General features: G+C 53.4%; 1 long non-coding RNA gene across 1 annotated transcript in view; it reads right to left on the reverse strand.

Annotated features, from left to right (window-relative positions):
• Positions 1-6705: 6705 nt before the first annotated feature.
• The window catches only part of LOC118016165, a 98533-nt gene continuing 86564 nt past the window's right edge, over positions 6706-18674 (reverse strand). Inside the window, exon 3 of the long non-coding RNA XR_004680769.1 lies at positions 6706-6784. This is a non-coding gene — a long non-coding RNA (uncharacterized LOC118016165). The remainder of the gene's footprint in view (positions 6785-18674) is intronic.

An 18674-nucleotide genomic window follows, 5' to 3' on the forward strand; every position in this document is an offset into this window, starting at 1 on the left:
AACGCAGACAGGCATGCAGCTGAAGCTAGCCTGGACCTGGGCTGCCACCTCTCCTGCTGCGGGGCCATCTCCCAGCAGGATTATCAGTGCCCATCTGAGTCAGCCGTGCACGAAAACAGGAAGAGCTGGGACAAGATCCTTCACCTTCCTTCGATTGTCATCGTCCAATTGTTCTCCATACGGCGACGCCATCCGGTCGCTTCCCTGACGCTCCTGTACCATGGCCGGCCGGGCCCACCCCCACAGTGGAGTCGAGGGAGCCGGGGAGGCCAGGGTTTTCTGCAGAGCACGGGCCACGGGCTGCATGCTGCCAGATACGTGGAAAGACCTTGACTGCAACCTGGTCTTTCAGGGCAAACCCAGGGGGCTTTCCAAGGCTATGGGCCAGAGGGGAGCTAGGCGGCAGATGGGTAGAGAAGGCTGATCCAGAATCTTTCAACTGCAAGTACAGAAAGTCAACTCAGACAGGCTGCAACCAAAAGGCGGCAACTGAGAAACAACAGCTTCAGGGATAGCTGGTTCCAGGAACCCATCACCAGAACTTGGTGACTCTCTCCCTCTGTCCCCCAGCTCTGCTTCCTTCCATGTTGGTGCCACTCTCAGGCAGACTCAACCATCTCTCTTTTCTTTCTGGTCCAAGCAAATGAGAGCTTATTGCTCCTAAGAGTTTGAACCCAAGTCCTGGGGCTGTCCCTCACTGGTCCTTAGTGCCCCAGCCTGGGTCGAATGTCCATCTCTGGACCGAGGGGCAGAGTCAGCTCCACTGAACTCTGGGACTGAGTGTAGGGTAGGGGGGCATGGCTGCCCCATGAAAATCTGGGTGTTATGGTCAGAAGAAGCTGGAACAGATGTGAGCAGGTCAACGTCATGGGCATCCATGACTGGGGCAGACAGATGGGATTCTGGAAGCAAGGCGGAGTAGAATTTGGGTCCCGGTTTTTTCTGTGTGACTTGAGCCAGTGCCCTGAGTCGCTCAGCCAAAGCCTGATTGTGGACCTGCCCCAGACACCCCGGGCTTGCTGCAAGGCTTCTTCTGATTACCCATTGCTGTGTAACAAATAGCCCCAATCTTGGTGACATAAAACAACCCCCACTGCATTACCATCATGGATTTTGGATAATTAGGGCCAAGTGCAACAATGATGCTTGCCTCTGCTCTGAGTTGTTTGAGCCTCAGCTGGGAAGACCTGAGCAGCTGGGCGTGGAACCCTCTGGAGCCTTTCACTCATGTGTCTGGTGCTCAGATTGGGGTGACTCGCAGGGACAGCTCAGCTGGGGCTATTGGCTGGGACGTCTGCCTGTGCGTGGTCACTTGGGGGAGTCTGATTTCGTATGTGGCAGCTCAGGATGAGCAACCAAAGAAGCTACACGACCTCTGATGAGCCAGAAATCACCCGGCATCATTTCTACCTGACTTGGTTGAAGCAGGCACAAGCCTGCTCATTTGCAAGAAGAGGGCATAACCTACCTCTTCACATGCAGAGTGTCAGGGAACTCACAGTCGTGTTTTTAAATGATCACAAGGCTGGGATGGCTCAGTCGGTTAAGCGTCTGACCCTTGATTTCAGCTCAGGTCATGACCTCAGGGTCATGAGATCAAGCCCCACATCGGTCTCCATGCTCAGCGGGGAGTCTGCTTGAGATTCTCTCTCTCCCTCTGCCCCTCCCCCTGCTCGCTCACGTGCTCTCTCTCTCTCAAATCAATAAAAGACTCTTTTAAAAATAATAATAAAATAAATGATCACAAGGCTCAAATAGGATAATCCAGTGGTTCTCAATTAGGGGTGAGGGGGGAATTTTGCCCCTAGGAGGTATTGGGGAATGCCTGTTGCTGTGGTCTGAGCATTTGTGTCCCCCACCCCAATGTTGGAAACCTAACGCCCAGGTGACAGCATTAGGAGGTGGGGCCTTTGGGATGGGATTAGTGTCCTTTTAAAGAGGCCCCTAGAACTCCTTATCCCCTTCCATCAAGTGACAACAGAGCAAGAAGTCAGCAGTCTGCAACCGGAGGAGGGTCCCCACCAGAAGCCAACCGTGATGGAGCCCTGATCTAGAACTTTCAGCCTCCAGAGCTGTGAGCAATAAAGTTCTGTTGTTTGTAAGCCACCCTGTCATTTACAACAGCCCAAAAGGCCTGAGACATTTTTAGTTGTCACAACTGGCTGAGAGCGGGCAGAGGGGGTGATGCTCTTGGCATCTAGCGGAGAGAGGCTGCACATCCTATGGTGCTCAGGGAAGCCGCCACGAAGAACCATCCAGCCCCGAAGTCAGTGGATGGACATTTGGGCAAATGGAGGTGGACCTCCCATGTGGGCGCTCTGCCAGACAGCCACAGTGAGTCTTCCGGAACATCTGCAGGGCTGTGTCATGGTAGGAGAGCTGTCCTGAGCAGCGGCACCACCACCTGCCCCGCTGGGGACACGAGCTCTTTGGGAGGCCACAGAGACCCAAGCACGGGGCTAGGGGGCAGGAACGCTGGGTCCCACCCCCTCGTCCCCGCTCTGCCACCCGAGCCTCGTGACCTCCATGAGTCACTTCCTCCCTCACGGCCTTCCTTTACTCGCTGGAGTCAGAAGGGGGTGTGCCAGATGAACCAGGACAATTGTCGGGGCCTGCAGAGACCCGGCTCGCGCAATTTGCCTGACCCCAGGATGGTGGTGTCCGCGCCGCGGGACCATCCAACCAGAGAAGCCCTGGATTATTTACAGGGTAGTTGGGTTTTCTTGATTTCCTCTCTTTTCGCCCTGTCCCCCCACCCCCACCCCCCCATGACGGCCAGACGGACAAGCGACAGAGGCAGCCCCAAACCACAGCCTTCCGGGGCCCACTCCGCGCTGCGGCCCGAGGGGCCCAGGCCGGGCGCACATTGTTCCATTTTTGGAATTCTTCGGGAGTGAGAGCAGCTCCGGCTGTCAACAGAGCTCTGTTCACAGAGGCCGGCCCTGCAGAGAGGGCGCGCTATTGTCCGGCCGGGCCTCGGGCCGCGGCAGTGTGCCAGGATGCCGGACGGCCCGGCCACCCCATAGATAACGGTGAGCTCACTGCCTCCGGAGACCAGGATCCCAGCCCCGGACGGGGCAGGGCGGGGCGCAGGGCGGCCACGTCTCCCCACGACGCCCGACGGGGTGGGGTCCTCATCCACAGGTACGCTGCTTCGACCATCTGGAGCCCGCTGCCGCCCCACCAGCAGGGCTGGGGACCTCGGCGCCAACGGGTGCTGTGAACACGCCCGTGCCCACGGGGCACCCCCGGACGGCGACACCAGCTCGGCCCACGCTTTCCTCCTCCGTGACAAGGGGACGACAGGAGAAGTTCGCACCAGCCCCAGCCGGGGGGTCACGGCCAACGTCACGGTGTAAGTCATGTTGATGGTATGGACGAGGACGGCACCTCACCTCTGAGGTCCTCCTCCTACACCCACGCCCATAATCTCGAGATCGACGAGGGGCGTCCTACAAACTACCCGGCCGGCCCTCTCAAAACCGTCAGGTCATCAAAAGCGAGGAATCTGCGAAGATAGCGCAGCAGAGAGGGGCTGGGGAGATGGGACGACCGACGGGAACGGGTCCTGGGTGTCGGTCGTTGTGGAAGAGAAGCCGAATATCGGGAAAGCGCTAAGGGAGGCCGAATGAAGCACGGGCTTGAAGGAACAACACTGTGTCCATAGCGGTTCATTCCAGTGATAAACCACGTCAACATTGCCTGTTCGTCACCGGGGAAGCCGGCGGCCCCGCGTCTGCGGCGGGTCTCTACGCCGACACTGTTCTAAAATGAAAAGCGTATGCGAAGAGCTCATTCCCGTGAAGGGCCTGGAGCAGGTGCTCAGTGAACGGGAGCTCTGACTACAGGGACCGGCTCGCCCCCGTCACTCTAGACGCGGCACGGCTCCCAGGGAGCCGCTTACCTCTGCACAGCAGGTGCGAGTGGGAGCACCTTATTCCGCAGAGTACATGCTCACGTGGGGGTGCACCATGGGGAGAAAGGCAGTGGATTCGGGCCCGTCAGCCTGAGGCAAGTCCCTGACCGTCCCCTCTGGACCACAGGGCCTCAGATGGGCGTGAGCCTCCTCTCAAACCCAGGAAATACTGCCTTCCTCTTGGGGTTGCTACTGGGTGACAGGAAGGCCCAGTGGGGGTGCCAGGGGCACGCACAACTGCTCCCCGCTGTGACCAGAGACCCTGCAACTCAGGCTGGATCCGGAGGCTTCTCTGAGCCCACCAGCGGCCCACCCTTCCGCAGCTCCATCACTCTCTGACCCCCGCCTGGCTGGCCTCAAAGGGTGGCAGCGAGACCTGACAGGCCCAACAGAACCTGCTTTCCAGCAGGCAGTGTGGCACGACACACAGTCATATCCTCCATCACGTCCTCAGCAGCCCTGGGATGGAAGCAGGGCCAGGTGAGCCCACCCATGTCACAGAGAGTCATCCCAGCGACCACCTGCTGAACCCCGGCTCAGTGACCACGGCCGGCAGGACACCCAGCTTCACCGTGTCGCTCACATGGCCTCAGCCTCGGGGTCGTACTGTCCCATCACAGGGCAGGGGACTGAGGACCACAGGGGCTGATCACTTGTCCAAAGTCACAGTCACTTAAACCTATGACTTGAGACCAGTGTTTTCAACCACCACGTCCAAGCTGCCCAGAGAGGGGAGGTGACCAACCCAAAGCCACACAGCTCACAGATGCTGAGTCAGCATCAGACCCCCCTTTAGGGAATTGTCTGGTGTCAGCTTGGCACCCAGCACAGAAAACAGACCCCACACAGCCCAGAAGACCCTCTCCGTGCAGCTGCAGGAGACAGAGGGCCCGTGGCCTAGCAGGGCTGGGAACTGCCTCAGAGGCCTGACCACAGGGGAAATCTACATGGGCACCCTGGTCCTCCAGGCTGCCACCCTGCTGCCAGCTACTCGGTGCCTGCCCCAGACCCAGAGCAGTCCCAGGCATATGGTGAGGTACAAGTACCTCCTGACCTTCCCCTGCAGTGTGTCCAACTTCTTAGCCCACCATTCCCCTAGCTGACCCTGCCTCTGACCAGTGCTCCAAGCACACAGAGCTTCCACCAACACCTCTTGTGCTGGATGGATGGATGGGTTGATGGATGGGTAGATGGACAGATGATGGATGGATGGATGGATGAATGGATGGATGGATGGATGAATAGATGGAGAGGTGGATGGATGGGTAGGTAGATGGACAGATGATGGATGATGGATGGATGGGTGGATGGATGAATAGATGGAGAGGTGGATGGATGGGTAGATGGACAGATGATGGATGATGGATGGATGGGTGGTTGGATGGACAGATGGACTAAAGGATGGATGAGTGAATGGATGAGTAGATTGATGCATTTTTTAGGTTTGGGAGGATGGGGTTGGATGGAAGATGATTAGCCTCCACTCAGTTCTGTCCTCCCCCTTAACAAATGGGATGATCTCTGGGATCATTATTGAATTACCCTGCACTGGGGAGGTGAGGATTATTGTAAAGACCTAATTTACCCCCAAATGATGCCATCAACACTGGCAGTTGGGATCGATTCCAAAGCAGGACAGTCCACGTTCCTGTGCACTCTGAAATCCCCTGCTCAGTGTGGAAAGCACCAGAATCCTGGGGATTTTTCTAGAGTGGATTTTATTTTGCCAATGCGAAAGAGCCACAGTCATTTACAAGTGATAGGAGGAGAATTTCCAGAGCAGCAGTGACCTCCGGAACTAAGAGTTCCCTCCAATTTCTAAGGTGGGCCATCACATGACCACCTGCCTCATTGAGCAACTCCACTGTCCAAGAGAGAGAGGTGCCATCCCCCAAACAGGGCCCAACTTTGCTGTCTAGGATGACACTTCCCACAGAAACAGCCCTTACCAAGAGGCTCCAATGCCCACCCATTGCCTGCCTATCGCAAGTGCTCAACTGTGGTCAAAACGACAGGAACCTCAATAGTTCAACTGGCCTCGCCACTCATCACATCCCCACCTTAATGCCCAGTTCATGGGGCTTCTTTTCTTGGCCCAGGCCCCAGGGCCTGGGGTGGAGGGTGGGATCTTTGAGTTCTGACAAAATAGCAGAACACAGTGATCTGCAAATGCATGTACTAGTAAGTAGAGAGTCAGGTTACAAAGCAGCATGAGCAATAGAATCCCGATTTTGTAAATATCTCCATCCATCCATCCATCCACCCATCCATCCATCCACCCATCCATCCATCCATCCATCCATCCATCCATCCATCCATCCATCCATCTACCCATCCATCCATCCAACCATCCACCCATCCATCCATCCATCCATCCACCCATCCATCCATCCATCCATCCATCCATCTATCCATCCATCCATCCATCCATCCATCCATCCATCCATCCATCCACCCATCTATTCATCCATCCATCCACCCATCCATCCACCCACCCATCCATCCACCCACCCATCCATAGAGACAAAGACTGGAAGACCATAGATAAAAGGGTCCTACAGGACCTACCCTACAGGACCTCCATGAAGCTGAACTCACATGCTTTGCTCCCACTGTAGTGTCTCCACCACTGCCCCAGGCAGTAAGCAAGCCGGTTGAGTATGCGACTAAACCCTGAGGCTCAAGCCAGGTGTATGTGAGCTCACATCACATTGATGGTCTTCTCTGCTTTGAATGGGCTGTTCGTCAGCCTTCTGCTGGCGGGACCTTGGTGTTTGGCACAGGCTCTTCCAGGATGGCAGGTGATTTTCCCTTTTGTCTTTGTATTTTTCTGCAACCCATCTTCGTCCAACAAGGCGTGTATCATTTCTATCATCAGAAAGAAAACACACGTGTTTAATCCGTGTCAGTGCAGTAGGGGAACTGCTGTCCCCCGGGGACGTCTGCCAGGGTCTATGCCTCATCACGACTCGGGATAAAATGGGCGTTTCTTGGCCAGGCTGCTGGGGACATTTGGAGCCCAGTCGTTCTTTGTTGGGGGCAAGCGGGGTGGCTATCCTGTGCAAAGTAGGGTGCTTAGCTCCTCCAGAGGCCAGTAACACCCCCTACCTGAGTTGTGACAAAGGAACAAGTCTTCCGACTTTGCCAAATGTCCCCTGGAGGGGCAACATCACAACAGGTTGAGAACGACTGATCCAGATAAAAGGTTTTCTAGAACCCTACAAGTGTGACCTGGGGCAAATCCTTGAGCCGGCAGAACTTAATGGAAGGCTCGCTCCCTTTCCTCAGACATACCCATATTCCACACCCCACCCCGGGGACTCCAGTCTCCTCACTGTCCCCACCTTTGTCCCCATCACACTGAATGTCAAACCCGCAAAACTTAAAATGCTTTGGATTATTTGGACGCTCTGGCTTCTCAGAGCCAAACCCTGGATGATTGGAAGTAAGTGTATGTCTAAACACCACTGTGAAATTTCTACCGCTTCGGGGTGCAGCACAGAGACAGCGGTGGCTCGGTCCTTCTGAGGTCATTCCCAAGGTGGACGGAGCCCTGGGCTGGCTGCCGCCTCCCACAACGGACTCCACAGGAGTTCAGCTCCTTGGGTATAACTTTCTTCTTAAGCACTGTTTTCTGTTACCCCATTTTGGAAAGACTTTGGCCTTTCCTGAGCCTACAGGAGGCCCTCAGCGGGTCCAGCAGAAGTCAGAAGCACGTGGTGGGGCCACTCCACACAGCCATAACCCTGTGCCTCCCTCATCCACAGGGCAGATGCTGCGGCTCCCCCCAACCCCCCGCACTGGTCCTCAGCCGTGTGCTCTGGTTGGGACCCCGAACCTTCTGCTTTCCTGAATGCGGGTGGACTTGTCCACCTGTGACCCGCTCCAGCCATATCCTAGGGTCTGGCGCAGCCTACCCAGGAAATCTTTCCTATCAAGGTCCAGTCATTTTGAACCCAGAGGAGGCCAAGCTGGAGCTGAGTGAGTGAGGCACAAAGGTGAAGGAAGGTGAAGCACAGGGAGGGAAAGTTCTGGAACTTCTGATGGCCCTTCACCCACAGGGTGCACGCAGGGAGACGAAGAGGACCGACCACATCACCAAGGGCCTAGAAGCTGGGCTTTACTCAGCAGACCACACACCCAGGAGTGACAAGATAAGCCAATAGGGTAGGAAGAAAGAGTATACATGTATTTTTATTTTCTCATGCTTTTTTTAAAAAAATAAGAGCTTTAGAGACATAATTCACATACCATACAATTCACCCATTCAAAGTGTACAATTCTGTGGTTTTTAGTATATTCACCGAGTCGTGCAACTGTCACCAAGATCTAATTTTGGGACATTCTCATCACCCCAAGAAGAAACCCCATCCCCATTGGCAGTCACTCCACATCCTCCTCCCTGGCAACCGCTAACCTACTGTCTGTCTCTTTAGATTTGCCTATTCTGGACTTTTCATGTTGATGGAATCATGTACTTATGTGGTCTTTTGGGCTGGCTTCTCTCACTTTCCATCATGTGTTTAAGACTCCTCCATACTGAAACATGTGTCGGTGTTTGATCCATTCTAAAGCTTCAATATTCCATTGTATGGATACACCACAGTCTGTTTACCAGTTCCTCAGCTGACTAATATTTAGGGTTGTTCACACTTTCTGGTTATTATGCCGGTATGAACATTCATGTACAATGTTCCTGTGGACTTCTTTCATTTCTCTTGGACATATACCTAGGAGTGGGGTTGCTGGATCACACATAGCACCATGTTGAATATTTTGAGGACCTGCTAGACTATTTTCTGAACTGACTGCACTATTTTACATTCTCATTAGCGGTGGACGAGGGTTCCAATGTCTCCACATCCTCACCAACACTTGCTATTACCCGTTTATTATTATTATTATTACAGCCATCCTAGTGGGTGTGAAGTGGTGTGTCATTGTGGTTTTAGTTTGCATTTCCCCGATGATTAATAATGCTGAACATCTTCTCATGGGCTTGCTGGCCATTTATATCTCTTCTTTGGAGAAGTGTCTGTTCAAACTCTTTTCCCATTTTTAATTGTGTTGTCTTCAAGAATTCTTTGTAAATCCTGGATACTAGGCTCCTGTAAGATAGAGAATTGGTAAATATTTTCTCCCATTCTATGAGTTGTCTTTTCACTTTCTTGTTGGTGTCCTGTGATGCACACAAGTTTTAGTTTGATCAAGTCCAATTTACCTAATTTTTCTTAGGTTACTTGTGCTTTTCATGTCATATCTCAGAATCCAAGGTCACAAAGATTTACTCTGATGTTTTCTTCTAAGACTTTTATGGTTTTAGCTCTCACATTTATGTCTTTGACACATTCTGAGTTAATTTTTGTGTATTATATGAGGTAGGGGTTCAAATTTAATGTTTTGCATGTGGATATCCGGTTACTCCAGCATATTTGTTGAAAAGAGTCTTATCTCCCCCATTGAATGGTCTTGACAGCCTTTTTGAAAGTCAACTGACCATATTCACAGGGTTTATTTCTGGACTGCCTATTCTGTTTCACTGATCTACAAGTCTATCCTCATGCCAATGCTGCACTGTCTTATTACGGTAGTTTTGTAGCAAGTTGAAATCAGGAAGTGTTCCAACTTTGTCCTTCTTTTTTCAAGGTTGTTGGGCTATTTTGGGTCCCTGGCATTGCCATATGAATTTTAGGATCAATTTGTCAATTTCTGCAAAAAAGCCAGCTGAGAGCTTGGCAGAGGTTACACTGAATTTGTAGATCAATTAAGAGATTATTATCTTCTTAAAAATATTCGACCCATGATAATAATAAATATTTGTAATAAAATATTTGATCTGTGAATACAGGCTGCCTTTTCATTTACTTAGGTCTTTTTAAATTTCTTTAAAAAATATTTTATTTATGTATTTGAGAGAGAGAGAGAGCACAAGCCGGGGGGTGGAGGGGCATAGGGAAAGGGAGAAGCAGACTCCCCGCTGAGCAGAGACACCCTATGTGGGGCTCCCCCAGGACCCTGAGATCATAACCTGAGCTGAAAGCAGATGCTTAACCAACTGAGCCACTGAAGTGCCCTGAGTTTTCAGAGCACAAATTTAGCTCTTCTTTTGTTAAATTTATTCTCAAGCACTTTATTCTTTTTGATACTCCTGTAAATGGAATTTTCTTGATTTCATTTTTGGATTGTTCATTACAAGTGTGTGAAAAACACATCGCTGAACTTGTTTATTATTTTAGATCACTTTTTAGTGAATTTCGTAAGAGTTTCATGTCATCTGCAGAGAGGACTTTACTTCTTATCCTATCTGGATGCATTTTATTTCTTTTTCTTGCCTCATTGCCCTGACTAGAACCTCCAGCACATTGTTGAATAGAAATGACGAGAGCAAACATTCTTCCTTATTCCTGATTGCAGAGGAAAGTTTCCAGTTTTTCACCATTAAGTATGATGGTAGCTGTAGGTTTTCTATAGGTGCCCTTTATCAGGTTGAGGAAGTGCCCTTCTCATACCATTTTATTGAGATGCAATTTCTATGCAGGAAAATTAACAAATCTTAAGTGAAGAGCTTAATGAATTTATACACACACACACACATACACACACACATGGAACCAAGATCCAGTTATAGAGCATTTCCATTCATCCAGAAAATCCACTAATGCCCTTCTTTCCCATTGGGGTTGTGAATTTTACACACACAAATATAAGATACCCAGTTGCAAATCGATTTCAGATGCACAACAAACGATTTTAGTTTAAGTACGTCCCATGCAATATTTGAGACATATATTGGGATATAGTTATACTAAAAAATATCCATTGTTTACCTGAAATTCAAATTTCATCTGCGCATCCTGTATTTTACCACTTGCCAATTTCCATCAACACGGATGAGTTTCCCCTGTCCCTGAATCTCATATAAATGAAATCGTAGACTATGAACTTTGTTGTTTGTCCTAATGTTTTTGAGATCCATCCATATTATTGCATAGGTCATAATTTTTCTTTCTTATTACTGAGAAGTATTTCATTGTCCCAGTCTGTTTATTCTCCTATTGGACACCTGAACTGTTTCCAGTTTGGAACATTCTGGTATGTGGCTTTCTGTACACACTTATTTGTACATCCTTATGTATACACTGCACTTATTTCTTTTGGGTATATAATTAAGAGTAGAATCACTGGGTCATATGTGGGCATATGTTTAACATCATCTAATTTTGCATCTGTGTACAAAATATATTAATACATTAATATGCAGACATCAACTCTAAATATATGCCATATGTAGTCTTATATGGGGGCATGTACTCAGAAGGCCTTTACTGACTGGAGATGTGATCCAGGCTGATCACGTTGTCCAGGATGCCCTGCGGAGGGCAGACATTGGCAATAAGGGGCAAGAAGAGGAGGTGGCATACTGCGCCAGGTTCTAGGGGCCACTGAATGAATAAGACCCACCCTCACCTCTTGGGGCTTAGAGTTACAGATGGTAACTGGGCTGCATGCACTTTTCCTTATGGTTGGGATGGGGATATCTAGCCCTGAGGAGACAGGGGGAGCTGGGCTGGGTGAGGCAGGCATTCTGGGCATGTGCAAAGGGGTTTGGCAGAATGGAGAGAAGCCTTGCAAAAGTGGGTAAACAATGTGAGGCCACGTTGGTCAGGCTGGACATGCAAGGCCACAGAGTCCATGAGGAGACCCAGGCCCTATGTTAAGAGGAAGCAGGCTGAGCAGGAAAGAGGAGCTCCTGACCTCCAGTGCCTGCAGGTCAAGGCCGCAGAGCTGGGAGGTGGCAGACCTGGGAAGGGACCGAGGTCTCCCAAGGCCGTGCCCAGGATCTGACAACAAATACCTTCCAAGTTAAGTCTAGAAGGGGCCCTCGGGAGCGGGCGACGGGCCGATCTGAAAGGCCACGCCTTTGGAGATAGTATGCCTCTTTCACATCACTATTTACTGAGCGCCTACTGTATGCCAGGCACTGTTCTAGGCACTAAAGATTCAGTAACTTATAGAAAATGTCCAAAATCTCTGCTCTTCAGGAGCTTCGATTCTAGTGGGGGAAGGATACACACACACACACACACACACAGAGTAGAGGATGGCACATGATAATAAATGCTGTGTAAAAAAACAAAGCAAGAGTAGGGGCTAGGAAAGCCAAGACCAGGGGTCCACTGTTAAATGTGATGTCTGGCTGAGACCGTGACAGTTGAGCAAGGATTGGAAGAGGCAGCGAGCCATGCGGATCACATACAGGAGAGAGAACGGCCATGCAGAGCCCCTGGGGCAGGAGTGAGCCTGAAGTGCAGCAAGGAGCCCAGGCAGGGGAGAGCCTTGTGGGCCATTGTAAAGACTCTGGCCCCGCTCTGAGTGGGAAGGGGAACCACTGGAGGTTTGTGCAGAGGAGCGACACCCTGTCCTCTGAGTGGAGAGCAGGCTGAGGGCACGGACAGAGAAGATGGTAATCATGTTGTCCAGGGACAGCAGTGGAGACCGGGTGGGTGCAAGGGAGGCATGGGTCGGGGAGAGCACAAGACTTGCTGGCCGATGGAATATACATGTGAGAAAAGGAGGAGCAAAGCATGATGCTGAGATTTGGCCCAAACAACCGAGAGAATGGACCAGCCATGACCCCATTTGGGGAAAAGTCTCAGGGCAGATTGACGAAGACTGTGCATCTGGTGGCAGTGCCCACACGACGCCCGATGCGAGACTCAGGCAGGCAGATGGACCATGCACGGTTTATGAGAGAGGGCTGAGCCTCGTGGTGGCCTTGCTATTTGGAAAGGAATTTGGACCCAGCAAAAACTGGCTCTGCGCTGATCAGAAACAAGCGAATTAACCATAGCACCGTCAGGAAACGAGGTAACCGGGGAGCTAGCCGGCACCACGCACTTTGGTTCTGACTGCATGGACGCGAGCAAAGCCGTGGGGCATCTGATCTGCCTGACTTCGTCACTGATGCCTGGATGGGCAGAGATACAGCATGAACAGAGAGCAGAGAGATGCAGGACTGAAGGGGTGAGGGCAGCTTGCAGCTCTGCTCTCCCAAGAACGGCTGGGCCATCCGAAAATATTCGTCCAAGTCCTAACGCGAGGTCTCCCAAGGCATTCCGGGCATGTGCAAAGGGGTTTGGCAGAATGGAGAGAAGCCTTGCAAAAGTGGGTGAACAATGTGGAAGTAGGGACTTCACAGACGTAATACCACACAATCAAGATGGACCAAGTAAAGATGAGGTCATGCTGGTTGAAGGGTGGGCCCATCCAATGATAAGAAGAGGGAATTTGGGAGATGCACAGGGGAGAAGGCCATGTGATCTCGGAGCCAGAGACGGGAGGGACATGGCCACCTGCCCAGGAGTGCCTGGAGTCCCCAGAAGCTGGAGGAGGCAGGAGGGACCCTCCCCTAGAGCCTCTGGAGGGAGCACGGCCTTGCCCACACCTTGATTTTGGATTTCTGGGCTCCCGGCTGGGAGGGAGTAAATGTCTGCTGTTGTGGTCATTTGGATACTGATGGGTGGGCTGGGACGGGTGGGCTGTCTCTGCTGGAGAGGAGGAATATGGGGGTACCACAGGGGCATGGGAAGAGCGTGGCATGAGGGCAGCTCCCCGGCACGCTGCAAGGGATCCACAGAGCCGAGATCCTTTCCGGTCCTGTTTCAACAGGTGATGACAAGTTTTAAAGGAGCTAATGGATGGGAATTACTCCATAACCAGCACAGTGCCGGCTAGCTCCCCGGTTACCTCGTTTCCTGACGGTGCTATAGTTAATTCGCTTGTTTCTGATCAGCGCAGAGCCAGTTTTTGCTGGGTCCAAATTCCTTTCCAAATAGAATCGGATACTCCTGGTCTTCCTGGGGACTCGGACTTGGGATGTAACCAGGCAACGCTTCGGGTGTGCAGGTCCCCAGAAGGTTTCAAATCTATAATGTCTCTCCCTGGGCCAACAGGCCACAGCCGGGAGCTTAGACCCAGCATCTACCCTCCAGCCTGCCCTAGGGCACTGTGACCCGGGCTCCCTGCAGAAGGGCCCAGAACCCCGAGTCTCCCACCTGGCGGGTGCAGGATGCAGCTCTCGGTGCAGACCCCCGTGGCACACACAAGGGGGGCCACTGTTCTCCCTCTGCTGGTTTGGAACCTAGTGTCATGTGACCCGCCATTCCCCGGGGCTCACTGTGCCCATAGCAGCCCAGATGGACACCCTCCCCCCCACCCCCAGGCCCATGGATGCTGGGGGTGGAGAGCTCCTGCACATAAATATCAGGGATCCATACCAGCTCCGTGCTCCCAGCAGAGATCTTCTAGCCACTGGTGCAGTACTTGAACATTAAGAGACGGCCCCATGCGGGCACTGGGGGGCATGTGGAGGCCATGGGGAGCACTGTGGACTGAGTCTGGGTGAAGTCCTTGCAGAGATGACAGGTGACATCAGCCATGGGGCATTACATCAGCTCCCTCCAGCGGCCCGTTCCGGGGGGTGTCCATAGGACACCCAGACAGCCAGACAGGCCCACCTTCCCGGGCTTCAGGCAGCTCAACACGCCAGAATGGGAAACTCTGGTTTTCGCTTTGCTTCACAAAGTTTTATCCTCCCCCCCCATCCGAGCACATCGAGCAAGTATGCTCCCGCCCCCCCAGACTGCAGTGGGCTGTATCTCCTGATTTCTCCCTGCCTGTTTTCTCCCGCCCCGGTCCCCACACCGGCTTGAGCAGAAACATTTGTACGACCAGGGTATATGGGAGCTGGCGGCACCCAGGATTTAGACAGCTCTCCCATTTTACACCTGGGAAGACAGGCTGGGAGAGGAGAGGCGGGCAGCCCATCTCCAGGACTGCAGCCCCTCCCCTTCCAGCTGCTTGAGGGGCAGGAGCACCACCTGCTCCTGAGAGGGCGGGGCCCTCCGGAAATGCCATCACCTTGCTCCCGAGTACCTGTACCTCCACCCAGCCTCGGAAGGAGGTAGGAGCCAGCGTCCACGTTTCATGGAGAGTGGCAAAGCGCTGGGGTGAGCTGTGAACAGTGAGTGCATGGCCACTGGCTCAGGCCCCCTGGTCAGCATCCCACCTGGACAGACAGCAGGCAAATCCCCCAGAGAGTCCTGGACCCCACTTAGGTGCGCCTGGGTTATCGAGCCCCACCCCCATCTCTGGAGGGGATGCGGTCTGGGACTGCTGGGCTGGGACCGCCGTATTGGTCAGATGGGCCAGACAGGGCCGACCCGCAGCCCTACCCCACAGCCGTCTCTGGCCTGGCTTCCCCTGAATACCGGCATCTCTTCTCTGCAGATAGGCCTCTGGCTGCAGGCAGACTGGCATCCTTAGGGACTCCTCCGATGTCTGTCACCAGCTACACACCACTTGGTGACATAGCTTGGTCACCAAGAAACAGCCACACTAGGGCTGCAGGAGCCAAGGGAATCTCGGGGCCAAAGGGTGACGGGGCTCTGCTCACAAGAAATGGGGGCATCCCTGGGACCTCAGAAATCATCGTGGCCACAAGGAGGGGCCAAGGCACAAGATCGAAACTCCTCCGATCAGGCCCCTGGATGGGCCCCTGGGTGGGGGCAGCATCTGGGCCAGCCTCTCCAAGGTCCGGGCAGAGGACGAGAGGTGTCTGAGTCAAGACGGAGCCGATCCAGAGCAGGGGCTCGAGCCCACAGCCCTGCATTCCAGTTTGGTGGCCTGGCCTCCTCGCGAGAGGCTCCTCATACACGATGCAGAGCAGAATGTGGGGTTTGGAATTTGGTTTCCTTTGCCGCTCACCGGGGAAAGAAACCAGGAATCTGTCAAGTTGGAGTTCAACGGACGTACTGAAATGATACATGGATGCCCATATTTCTAAATGTCTTGTGGTAACATCCAGTTCAAATGCCTGCAAAATAATGTAGTTGTTCCATATTCTGAGCCAAGCTCCTGAGGTTGGACTTATTTATGTCACATGTGGCAGGGAGAATAACGCGTCAAGTCTTCTGGTTGCTTCTTGCCAAGCAGCCCAGTGAGATCCCCACCAGGGGTGTCTCCCGATTGCCACGGGGTTATTTTTAACTGCTCCGTGCTCCGAATCAGAACTTCGAACGCGGGAGAGCGATGCATCTGGAAACAGCGTGTCATCCCCATCCTGCTGTGGGGGCCCTGGGCGGGGCCTGGCAGCCACACTTGGGGTCCTAAGTTGCTGACACGCTCGATCGTGCCTGGTGTAAGCCTCTAGGGGCCCCGCCCGAAGCCCATGAGAGACTAGGTCCTGATTTTGCTACTTTTCCAGTGTCATTTTCCCCCATTGAGGGGAAAGTGAAGATGCCCCCCACACCACCTGTCTGACCCCAAAGCCAGATTCTTCCTTGGCCGCTTGGTGATCCCAGTCAGAGGTCTGGGGGCCCAGGAGGAAGGAGGCCCTGGCTGGGCAAGGAGGGTCACAGAAAGTGACCGGAGGCCAGGGTAGGGGTAGAGGGGCCACAAAGGGGAGACAATGGTGCTTTCCATGATTCCGGCAGCAGGCCAGCATGCTCTCTGTGGTGGGAGGCCCTTGAGGTCACCCCGAAGTGCCGGACAGATCTAGGACCTGCTCTTCAGAAGCCACAGGAGGACCCCACCCCTTCCTGCCCACGAGTCTGTCCTGGGAGTCCGAGTTGTCACCTGCCGGTCTTCCTGGGTGGGGCCAGGGCCAGGCTTCTCAGCTGATGACCTCACCGCTGGTCTGCATGCGCCCTGGCAGACCCCCAGCCCACATAGCAAGCCTCTCCCTCTTCCCCCAATGACCCTTCAGCTCCCCGAAGCCCCCGGCCTCCAGGAGGGTCATCCCCCCCGCCCAGGGCTCTTTCAGTATCTGCTGAGCTGAGTGCACTGTACATGTGGATGGCTATACGGACAGACGCCTCAAACTCCAACCTGTGAGCCGTCTGAGTACAGCTGGCTACAGGCCCTGATGACCGCCATGCAGAGGAGCAAACCGGGGCTCAGAGAGGTTGAGCTACTTGCCTAGAGGCACACAGCCTCCAGCGGAGGAGCCAGACCTGAAAATTGGGTCTCATCACCCCGAAGCACGGCTCTAGCACTGGACATGCCAGGGGCAGCTCATCCTGTCGTGCCACCAAACTGAGACAGAAATGCCCTCCCCAATGGCTTGAGGCAGCTCCCTCTGAGAACCCTCACCCATGGGGCTGCCTGGGGGCTGTGAGCCAACCACGACCCAGCCCGTGCCCTCTGGAGTCCAGTGCTCTGCAAGCCACAGTTAGCGAAGCTCTCGGGGTTATTCGACCTCGGGTCTCAGAGCCACCTGCACAGATCAAGTCCAACAAAGCAGCTGTTTAATTTGGGGGAAACGAGAGATACAGCTGAGCTTCGGGGTGCCCCCAACCCAGGGACAGTTCCTCTAACGGACAGCCTTGTGGCGGCCACCTGCCCGAAGCCATCTGGCCAGGGTCAGCCACATTCGGGAGCCCAGGTTCCACACGTCCCTGAGGGGAAGCCAAACGGAAGGCCTGGGCTTAGCGCCTGGACAGCGGGCATCGGCTGTGAGCCAGATTCTACCCTTGAGCAAAGACTGACGGCGGGAGCGGCCCCCATGGCAGGTTTGGATCCTCGCGGAGCGGGACAGTGGCAGGGGATGGGGGGACTCCCCAGCCTACCCACGGTGGCAGCCATGTGGTTTGTGTGGGATCAACCTCACACGGAGCTCCAGGAGTGGGCTCGGATTAGTCTGAGCCCGTCATGATAACGTCAATGCCCCTACCAGAGTGATTCTTAAGGGAGGAGAAATAACAAGAAATAACATTTCCCTGACCCATTTGTGACTGGCCCAGGTTGGTCCAACCAGAAAGACTCAGGACTTCTGTTCACTGAGCCCGCTCTCCTGCTCGGACCAATGAGAGATGCAGAAGCAAAGTCTGGAACTCCTGCAGACACTTTGTTGCCATGAGGCCACCCAGCAGGATGACAACTCCAACACCCAGGAGACTGCTGAGAGTGAGAACCACACTGGTTCAACTGCACCCAGACCCTGCCTGCCGCCAGGCTTCTCAGCTGATCCGCCACTTGGAATAGGGTTTTCTGCCTCCTGGGACATAGGAGCCTGAACCCCATTCGAGACCTGGGCCTGGTAATGTGTAAGGAGCCCTCTCCGCCCAGTGTCCTGAGATTTGTTCTTGGAAACTCTTTTTCTTCTGGGTCTGCCATATGGTCTGAATGATCAACCAATAATGGCTCCTGGCTAGTTTTCCATAAAACGTTAGCTGAACAGGAAACCGGGACCTGAGAACGGGGCAGGGGCTTACCCAAGCCTGTTAGTGCCAAATCTGGGATTCAAACCCGGGGCCTCCTGGGCTCCTGGCGGCATGGCAGTCCTGAACAGAATTTCAGCCAGCTGGCCTGCCCAGCCCGGCCAACTAAACCTAGCTGCTCAATTGATACTTTGCAAAACATGCATGTTTCCGATTGCACAGTATTGTTGGGACTTGGAAGCAGTGTGCAGCCTTCCCCTGATGTGGTCAAGGACGGAGGTGGCTGGTCTGGAATGGAGAGGGATCTTAGAACACGCTCCGCAGAAGCCCCAGGGCACCCACACACTGGAAGGAGATCAGAAGGCAGCCTCTCTCCCGAGGCCGCAGGCAGCCCGCTCCCCACTTGAAAAGGACCCCGTATCAATTTCACTTTTTTTCCCTTCTTGGTGCCTCCCTAATGAGACGATGTTGGAGTCGAAAATAAATAGATGTGTGGCTGCGTAAATAGATAAATAGATAAATAAAGCATGGGTTTCTTC

Source organism: Mirounga leonina, unplaced genomic scaffold, assembly GCF_011800145.1.
Source record: "Mirounga leonina isolate KUSES-001 unplaced genomic scaffold, KU_Mleo_1.0 Mir_166, whole genome shotgun sequence".
Lineage (NCBI taxonomy): Eukaryota > Metazoa > Chordata > Mammalia > Carnivora > Phocidae > Mirounga > Mirounga leonina.